Source organism: Terrapene carolina, unplaced genomic scaffold, assembly GCF_002925995.2.
Source record: "Terrapene carolina triunguis isolate 2854851 unplaced genomic scaffold, T_m_triunguis-2.0 Scaffold110, whole genome shotgun sequence".
NCBI lineage: Eukaryota > Metazoa > Chordata > Testudines > Emydidae > Terrapene > Terrapene triunguis.
The window spans coordinates 3,896,881-3,905,484 of record NW_020664461.1 but is presented as its reverse complement, the minus strand read 5'-3'; positions in this window follow the sequence as shown (position 1 = coordinate 3,905,484).

Genomic DNA, 8,604 nt, shown 5'->3' with positions numbered 1-8,604 from the left:
GGGACTCACCTGCAGCGCCTCGCAGACCAGCTCCACGCTCAGCGCACCCGTGAGGAACTCGACGCACAGCTGCAGGAGACACAGAGAGACAGACAGACTGTGGGGGCGGTGAGAAGCCACCGTCACTCCCCCTCCCACACCGAGCGCCGCCAGGAGATCCCCACCACGGCTCTGACATGCACCGTTCCAGTCTGACTCAGCACCGTGGGGAGGCTGGCAGAAGGGGGAGCCCCCAGCCCCTCGCCGGGGCCCCTCTGCCAGGTGGATCCGGGGGAGTGTCACAGCGTAGGCCTGGCGTGACGTGGGGGACTGAGCCCGGGGGAGGCTGCATTTCGTGGAAGACGGGGCAGGGTGGTGAATACGACCTGGGAACGGTTGTGCCCACTGAGGCAGGTAAAGGGGTGAGTGAACTAAGCACTAGCCTGGATCTCGGGAACCATCACCGAGAGCCAGAGGGCAGTGGACAGGGAAAGAGGCGGCTGAAAGGAGCCGGCGCGTGGGCTGCCCAGGGACGGTGATCGAGCCAACCGCCCAATGTGGGATGCACTGCAGAGGAGATGCAATGCGATGGGCCAATGTCAATACAGGGACTGAGTTTCGGTGTCACTTTGAATCTGGGACGTGCCCGGATCAGCTCAGCCTGGAGCCGAACCCCGTCCTGGGGAAGCCGAGAGCAGAGAGGGCTCCGAGGAAATCGCAGCATGCCAGCTGATCCTCAGTTTCCACCCACCCCTGCCGTGCCCCCAGGTCCCCGCTGGAGGAGGAGCCCCCACCCCCTTTGCTCACTGTTGTTAATACCCTCTCCACCCCGGCTGGCTGGTTTGGGAGGGTTAGTTATTTCTCTCAGGCTCGGGGCGTGTCCTGTGCCGCTGGGGTTAAGGAGCCACGTGACCCTCGGGCCTGTTTTTCGGGGTGTTTAAGGTATTTGAGTCCAATGGGAGTTAGGCACTCGGAGGCTCTGGGCCTTGGCCCTCGGACCTGGGGGGTTTTGGCTCCGCGTCGGCACTGCACACCGGTTAGCCCTGCGGGGGGCGGGCTGCTCCAAGGCCAATGCAGACCCTGGCGGGGCCAGCCAGCAGGTGCCAGCGACCAGACCTGGCACAGCTGCGCTAACACCGCTCCCCACTTCCACGCAAACCGTTCGATCCCCAGCCCCAGTGGCACCGGGCCCTGCCTGCGGTTGTGCTGCTGCCTTTGGGCCTCACACCGGGGCCCCAGGGCAGAGGACCCAGCGGTATAAACTACGCCCGGGAACCAGCCAGCAGTGCTGAGGGGACCCGGAGCCGCCAGCCAGCGCAGCCTCCAGGCAAGGCTCTCAAAGCACCTTACAAACACCGGCCACTTACTTTAACCACTAGGCCTTGCCGCTGCTCCCAGATGCAGCCACGAGCCCCGTGCACTGGGCTGGTTGGTTCACAGAGGGAGGCCAGGCAGCACCGGCAGGGATGTGGCACTGTGGCTGGGGGAAATGAGGGGGTTTCAAAGCTCCCCCACCCCAAGATGTACTAAAGGGGGGGTGGGGCAGGAGGCTCCTGCTGTGCCGTTCCAGTGGGATGACCTCGTGCGGTTCCTGACCTCTACCCCTCGCAAAATAAATGGAGAGGGGGGGTGACTGAAGAGGAACAGCTTGGCCGACCCCGGTGTGACAGAGTGGAACTTTTCATAATATTTTGTATGACTTGTGTGTGTGCCTCAGTTTCCCCGATGTGCTGCCTGGGTAACTAGGTGGGGGGGTGTTGTTTCCTTTGCAGAAAGAACCCCGAGAGCCAGGTGGGGGTGACGCCTAGCTGGCTTGGGCCTGGCCCAGATAATGGCCCGGCCATTGGGGACCTATCAAGTGACGCCCCTGGCCCTCTGCAGGACGCCAGCCAGTTCTGGGTCCTCTCCCAGAATGTCCAAGACGCCCCCGTGCTGCCAGCTGGGAAATCCCCCGGGCCCCGGGAACATCGCCCCACAGCATTGCTGCTCGCGGGACACATGCAAACCAAGATGGGGAGTGCCCCGAACTTGGGCCAAGGTCGTAGGTGGCCAGGCCAGAAGGGACGTCTAGGCTCAGCCCCCTGCCTCCAGCCCCAGAACCTGGGTTGGGACCGACGTACGTGCAGGAGGCAGTGCTTCCTCGGGGCTGGGCCCAGCCTGTGGAACTACAGACCAGGCCAAACCTCCCCCTGGTGCCGGCGCAGGGCTCCAACCGGCCTACACCCAGAGCGCTTACAAACCCCAGCCCTACCAAAACAATCCACCCCACTGCGCGCCCACTTCTCCCCCTGGGGACAGCTCGAGCCCCCGGGCAGCCACACCCTCAGTGCACGCCCGGAAGGTGCCCGGGGAGCAGTGTGAGCTGAGAACGACACGGCCCAGAACAGGACGAGTCTGCTCCTGCCTGCGGGCGCCTGGTGTGACGTTATTGATATAATCTGGGACCATATAGATCATTGTTGCAACCAAGGTCCTGTAGTGGCACGCAAATCTTGTATAAACGGGGTCAAATGGGGTGTCTAAGACAAGGTTATGGTTTACTGGTTATGATTAGGCTGTCTATATGTGTGTATCAATTTTGTAGTTGAAGTTATGAATATTGGCTCTATACTGTCTGTATTTCAAACTTATGCTATGCTGCTGGGTGACATCCCAGATAAACTGGTGTTAGCTCTGCCTAGCCTGCTTGATGGCCCATTAAGGACCATCAGCTATACAATGGACCCATTGAGAGAAGGCAAATATGCCTTGAGGCCTGGTCTACACTACGACTTTAATTCGGATTTAGCTGCGTTAATCCGAATTAACCCTTCACCCGTCCACACTACAGAGCCAGTTAATTCGAATTAAAGGGCACTTAAAATCGATTTCTGTACTCCACCTCGACGAGCGGAGTAGCGCCTAAATCGATTTTGTTAATTCGAATTAGGGTTAGTGTGGCCGCACACCACCGAATTACTGTGTTTAAATTAATGGGGTAGTGTGGCCGCACACCACCGAATTAATGTGGTTAAAAACCGAATTAATGTGCTTAGTGTGGCCGCGCACAATCGAATTTATACAACCTGTTTCCCAAATTCGAATTATCTAAATTCGGATTAATCCCGTAGTGTAGACATAACATGAGACTCAGCAAAGTATGCAGGAACTTGCCCATGTGACTCCAGACTCCATTTTGCTGTAATTTTCCACAGTAAGAACAAAGAGGTGTTCTTACACCTGGAAAAGACTATATAAGGCTGATGCCTCATCTCCATCTTGTCTTCAATCCTGCTTCTTACCTCTGGAGGGACTTTGCTACAAGCTGAAGCTTTGAACAAAGGACTGAGGACCCATCCCAGCGGGGGATGTATTCCAGAGACTTGATTTGAACCTGCAGTTTATTCTATCGCTGCTGCAAGCCTGAACCAAGAACTTTGCCATTACTGTATGTAATTGATTCCATTTAACCAATTCTAACTCTCATCTCTATCTTTTTCCTTTTATGAATAAACCTTTAGATTTTAGATTCTAAAGGATTGGCAACAGCGTGATTTGTGGGAAAGATCTGAGTTGTATATTGACCTGGGTCTGGGGCTTGGTCCTTTGGGATTAGGAGAACCTTTTTCTTTTATTGGGGTCTTGGTTTTCATAACCATTTGTCCCCATAACGAGTGGCACTGGTGGTAATACTGGGAAACTGGAGTGTCTAAGGAGATTGCTTGTGAGACTTGCGGTTAGCCAGTGGGGTGAGACCGAAGTCCTCTTAATCTGGCTGGTTTGGTTTGCCTTAGAGGTGGAAAAACCCCAGCCTTGGGCTGTGTCTGCCCTGTTTTAGCAATTTGTCCTGAGTTGGCACTCTCAGTTGGGTTCCGCCAGAACCGCATTGTCACACCTGGCTCCAGAGCTCCCGGGCTCACCCCCCACGGGCAGCTCCTGCGGGGGCATCGGCCCATTCACCCGAGCGATTGCCCCAGCCCTTTGTGCCACAGTTCTGCCCTGGCTGTGCCATTGTCCAAACGCTGGTCAACACCGGTCTATGGTTCCGGGTGCTAAAGGCCACGGACTGAACCGCCACTCGCTGGAACCCCGGGCACCCCCGCAGGGTCGGGGGGGGGGGCTTAGGAACACAGGCAGGGCATGTTTGGGGCTTTGTAGCCAGTGGCCCTGACTCCCACTCCTGGCTGGGAGTCACAGCCACCCTCCTCGCCTGCTTCCTTGTGCACCATCGCACTGCCCACTCCATGTGCCGCCCGCTCTGCCTAGCGCCCTGACTCGGGCACAGGGCACCGACCTGCCAGGATGGGCGTGTCTGGCTCCCTTCCTCGTGGGAGGGCAAAGGAGCCCCATGGAGACGCATCCGGCCTCCCTCCAACCCCTCGCCGCACCGGAAGCAGTTCACAGTCACGCCTAGCGCGGGTCCCTGCTGTGCTGTGACTCGGCTGGGGGCCGAGGCCCCCAGCCGCGGATTCCTGGGGGGATCATTAGCAGAGCCATTAAATACATCGCGACAGCCACTCAGCCCCAGAGCCCCTCCCCAGCCCAGCAGCCAGGAGCAAACCCTCCGCGGTCTCGACCCCTGCGAGAGGGGAGCGCGCCCAAGGTGCCAATCCCCATCTCTGAGCCCGGGCCCGGGGAAAGACAGGGGCCAGCCAAGGGGGGATCCCCGCCCCAGATGTTTAGTGCCCAGCAGGCTGGGGGCGATGGCTCTGGTGGCATTACTGGGCTTGTCTCCTGCCTTGTAGCCCGTCAGCGCCGGCCGTTCCTGAGTCACCCAGGGCACAGGACGCCAGAGACAAGGTCCCAGGAAGGAGAGTCCCGGCGTCACCGTGGAAATTCATGTCCAGCCGATCTCGGACTCCGGAGCAGCCGGGGAAGAGGTTCCTCACGGCAGGCCGATTTCCCAGCCCCAGGTGCTCAGCAGCCCCACAGGGACGGGGGTTGCATTACCATGGTGCTAGGAAGAAATCAAAGCCCCGCTATTCTGGCCCAGCAGCCCCGGGGGCCTCGGGCTCTTTCTTCTCCCCCGGAGGCCAGAGGATGGGCTGACTCCTCAGCCAGGCAGAAAGCAGGCGATCACGTGCTGCCGGTCAGCAAGGCCCCGCTGGGCAGCGCCCTCTCCGAGCGCCCAGTCCGTCCCCAAGCTGCCGTCACCCAGAGACAGTTACCCAGCGTCACAGCTAGCATTGGTCCCACCGGGGCTCGGCCGACCTGGGCAGGAGGCCCGGCCGGGATGGGAGCAGGAGCTCCCAGGAAAAGGGAGCTGGGCTGGGGTTGGCGTTTCTCCCCAACGGCCCCTCTTCCCTTGGGAGAGGCGCCAGCCCCGGTGGTCGCTGGGTTCCCATCAACGGTGCTTTGCCGACGAGGGAAGAGGTTGGAGGATGGGTCCGGAGGCCTCAGCTCCAGGCCCAGCTCTGCCGCCGGCTGGCGGTGACCGGCCCCCAGGCTGTGATTCAGTGCCAGGCTCTGAGGCTCCCCGGACAGGCTCCGGGTTCCTGCGCGGGGAGGCGCGGGAGAGCAAGGCCGTGGCCCACGAGGGCAAGGGGAGGAAGCTGGCGCCTTTGCCTGAGGGGTCACGGGAAGGTGGAAGCCACAAAGCCAGGACTCCGCGCCAGGAGGTTACATGGCGCAGCAGAGGGGGAACAGGCCGGGCACCCGCTTGCTCCAGGAGCCCCAGGATTGCTCAGAGGGGACGGGACACACCCTCTATGGCCTGGCCGCCCCCTCTTCCCTCGGTTTCACCCAGCGGCTGTGAGCAGAGGAAGGAAAAGCCGCGCCCTTCCCAGGAGCCCTTGGCGGCTACGCCTCGCTCAGCACTGTGGCCAGCCTGCTCGGCCCCACTCCCAACCGGGCGTGTCCAGCCAGCGCGGCCCCGGAAAGCAAACCACAAGCAAAGGAAATTGCAGCAGAGGGCGATGCTGGCACTAGAAGCCAGGGCTTAGGGAAGCTGGCGACTTCCTGCTGCAGCCACGGGTGGCCCCTCTAGCCCGCTGGTGAGGCGCGCCAGGAGGCACCAAGCTGAGCCCACCACGTGGCACGTGGGTGAGATGCCTCTCCCACCCCATCAGAGCCCGCCCAGCCCAACCCTGCTCTGCCACGGCCCCACCCGCCCCATCACGGCCCCGCCCACCCCGCCATGTGCCCCATGGCCCCACCCGCCCCGCCATGTGCCCCTCAGTCCTGCCGGCTCCACCACGGCCCCGCACCACCTGCCCAGTCCTGCTCCCCTCAGCCCCGCCTACTCCTCCACGGTCCTGCCCACCCATGCTCCCCTCGGCCATACCTGCCCCGCCACGGTCCCACGCACCCCACCCAGTCCCCTGCACTGAGGCAGGACTAAGGATTATCTAGACCATCCCTGACAGGGGTTTGTCCAACCTGCTCTTAAACATCCCCAGTGACGGAGATTCCACCACCTTCCTAGGCCATTTATTCCAGTGCTTCACCACCTGACAGGAAGTTTTTCCTAATGTCCAACCTAAACCGCCCTGGCTACGATTTAAGCCCATTGCCTCTTGTCCTAGCCTCAGAGGTTAAGGAGAACAATTTTTCTCCCTCCTCCTTGTAACAACCTTCTATGTACTTGAAAACTGTTATCATGTCCCCACTCAGTCGTCTCTTCTCCAGACTAAACAAACCCAATGTTTCCAATCTTCCCTCATAGCTCATGGTTTCTAGACCGTTAATCGTTTTTGTTGCGCTTCACTCTGGACTTTCTCCAGTTTGTCCCCATCTTTCTTGAAATGTGGCGCCCAGAACTGGACACAATACTCCAGCTGAGGCCTAACCAGCGCAGAGTAGAGCGGAAGAATTACTACTTGTGTCTGGCTTACAACACACCAGCTAATACAGCCCAGAACGATGTTCGCTTTTTTTGCAACAGTGTCACACTGTTGACTCATACTTAGCTTGTGGTCAGCTATGACCCCCAACTCCCTTTCCGCAGTACTCTACACTCCTTCCTAGGCAGGCAGTTCCCATTTTGTATGTTTCAGAGTAGCAGCCGTGTTAGTCTGTATCCGCAAAAAGAACAGGAGTACTTGTGGCACCTTAGAGACTAACAAATTTATTAGAGCATAAGCTTTCGTGGGCTACAACCCACTTCTTCGGATGCCATTCCACGAAATGTTGTAGCCCACGAAAGCTTATGCTCTAATACATTTTGTATGTGTGCAACTGATTGTTCCTTCCTAAGTGGAGTACTTTGCGTTTGTCCTTATTGAGCAATGGGGTGTTGTCAGCCCCAGACACTGGGCCAAAGGCAGCCTGCGGAAAGGAGGGGGCTGGAGCAGCGGGGCCCCATGCCTGTGGCGTATACAGGGCCAAGGGTTAAGTGTATCTGTGCAGCCACTGCCCCATTCACCCCCAGCTTGCGCCCCGGAGCGGGGCTCTGCAGTGCCCGGGGCAGGGCCCCCATCCAGCAGAGTTGGGGCACTGGGGAGGTGCAGGGCTGGTCTGGCTGGATCAGCAGCTTCTGTGCCAGACGCTGTGTGGGAAAAGCCGGCTATGGCCTTGGGGCCGTTGCATCAGGAGCTGGGCCCGCCAGCACTGGGAAGGGAGCCTAAACTTCGCATCTGCGTCCCAGCCAAGCCAGGCCGCCCGGCTGGGGATTTCCCACTGCTTCCTGCTTACCCCTCCACCTGCATCCCAGGGGGCAACGCCCCCTCCCCCCGCCTGCTGCAGCGTTAGGAAAGGAGGCAGCCGGCTGGCCCGTGGAGGTCTCTGGTCTAATCACAGGGGCTGGGGCTCGTTAGCCACCCCGGATCATTATGCCCACAGGTGATGAGAAAATAGCACAGAAACGCTCTCTCTTCCGGGTCCCTTCCTGACGCACACGCCCTGGCCCGCAGCCCCCGGCAGCCGTTGCAGAGGCCGATGTTTTGGGCTTCCGACTCAAGCCTATCCCAGCCACATCCGCCCGGCCAGCCACAGAAGAGAAATCCCTTCCCCTCTGGCAGGAAAAGAGCTGGACTGATGAGTCACCGAGGGAACTGGCCTCCAGCTTCCTGGCTCGGGGGCTGGGACCCACTCCTGGCCGATGGCCCTTATGTGCAATGAGCTGGGTGGAGCTCAGACCAGTCCCCCAGGCAGGTGCCCACATCACCAGCGGGCAGTGGCTGCCCCCCTCACCTCTCCGGCTCAGACACGGGGTTGCTCGCATGGCTCAAGAGAGGCTCTGGGGCTACCGAGCTGGCTCCTTTTCCCAGCACAGAGAGTTAAGGGGAAATCTCTGTGGGACGCAGGAGTGTCCCCCCCCAGGACATTGCCGCATTCGTACACCCCTTGTGTCTGCCGTGCCGTGTGGGGGTGGGGCACAGCGCTGGTGGCAGCCACTTCCCGGCCGCTGGGGGCTTCAAGGCTGCACAAAGCGTGCTGAGAGCGCCCGAGGCCCCCGCCGGAGCTCACCCAGGGCGCGATGCCTGTTCCCGCCCCGTGAGTGCCGGTACAGCCCCAATGGGTGGATGGCGCCCTGCCCTGTCAGCATTTGGCGAGGTGCCCAGCTCCTGTGCGTGGGCCTGGGAGCTCGCAGGCGAGGCTGTTGGCTGTGCAGGAGCGCTGCTGCAAGCCGGGCTGACACCACACCTTCAGGTAGGTGTCAGCGTGGCAAGGATGTGGAAAGCGAGAGCGCGCCGGCTGCCAGAGGAC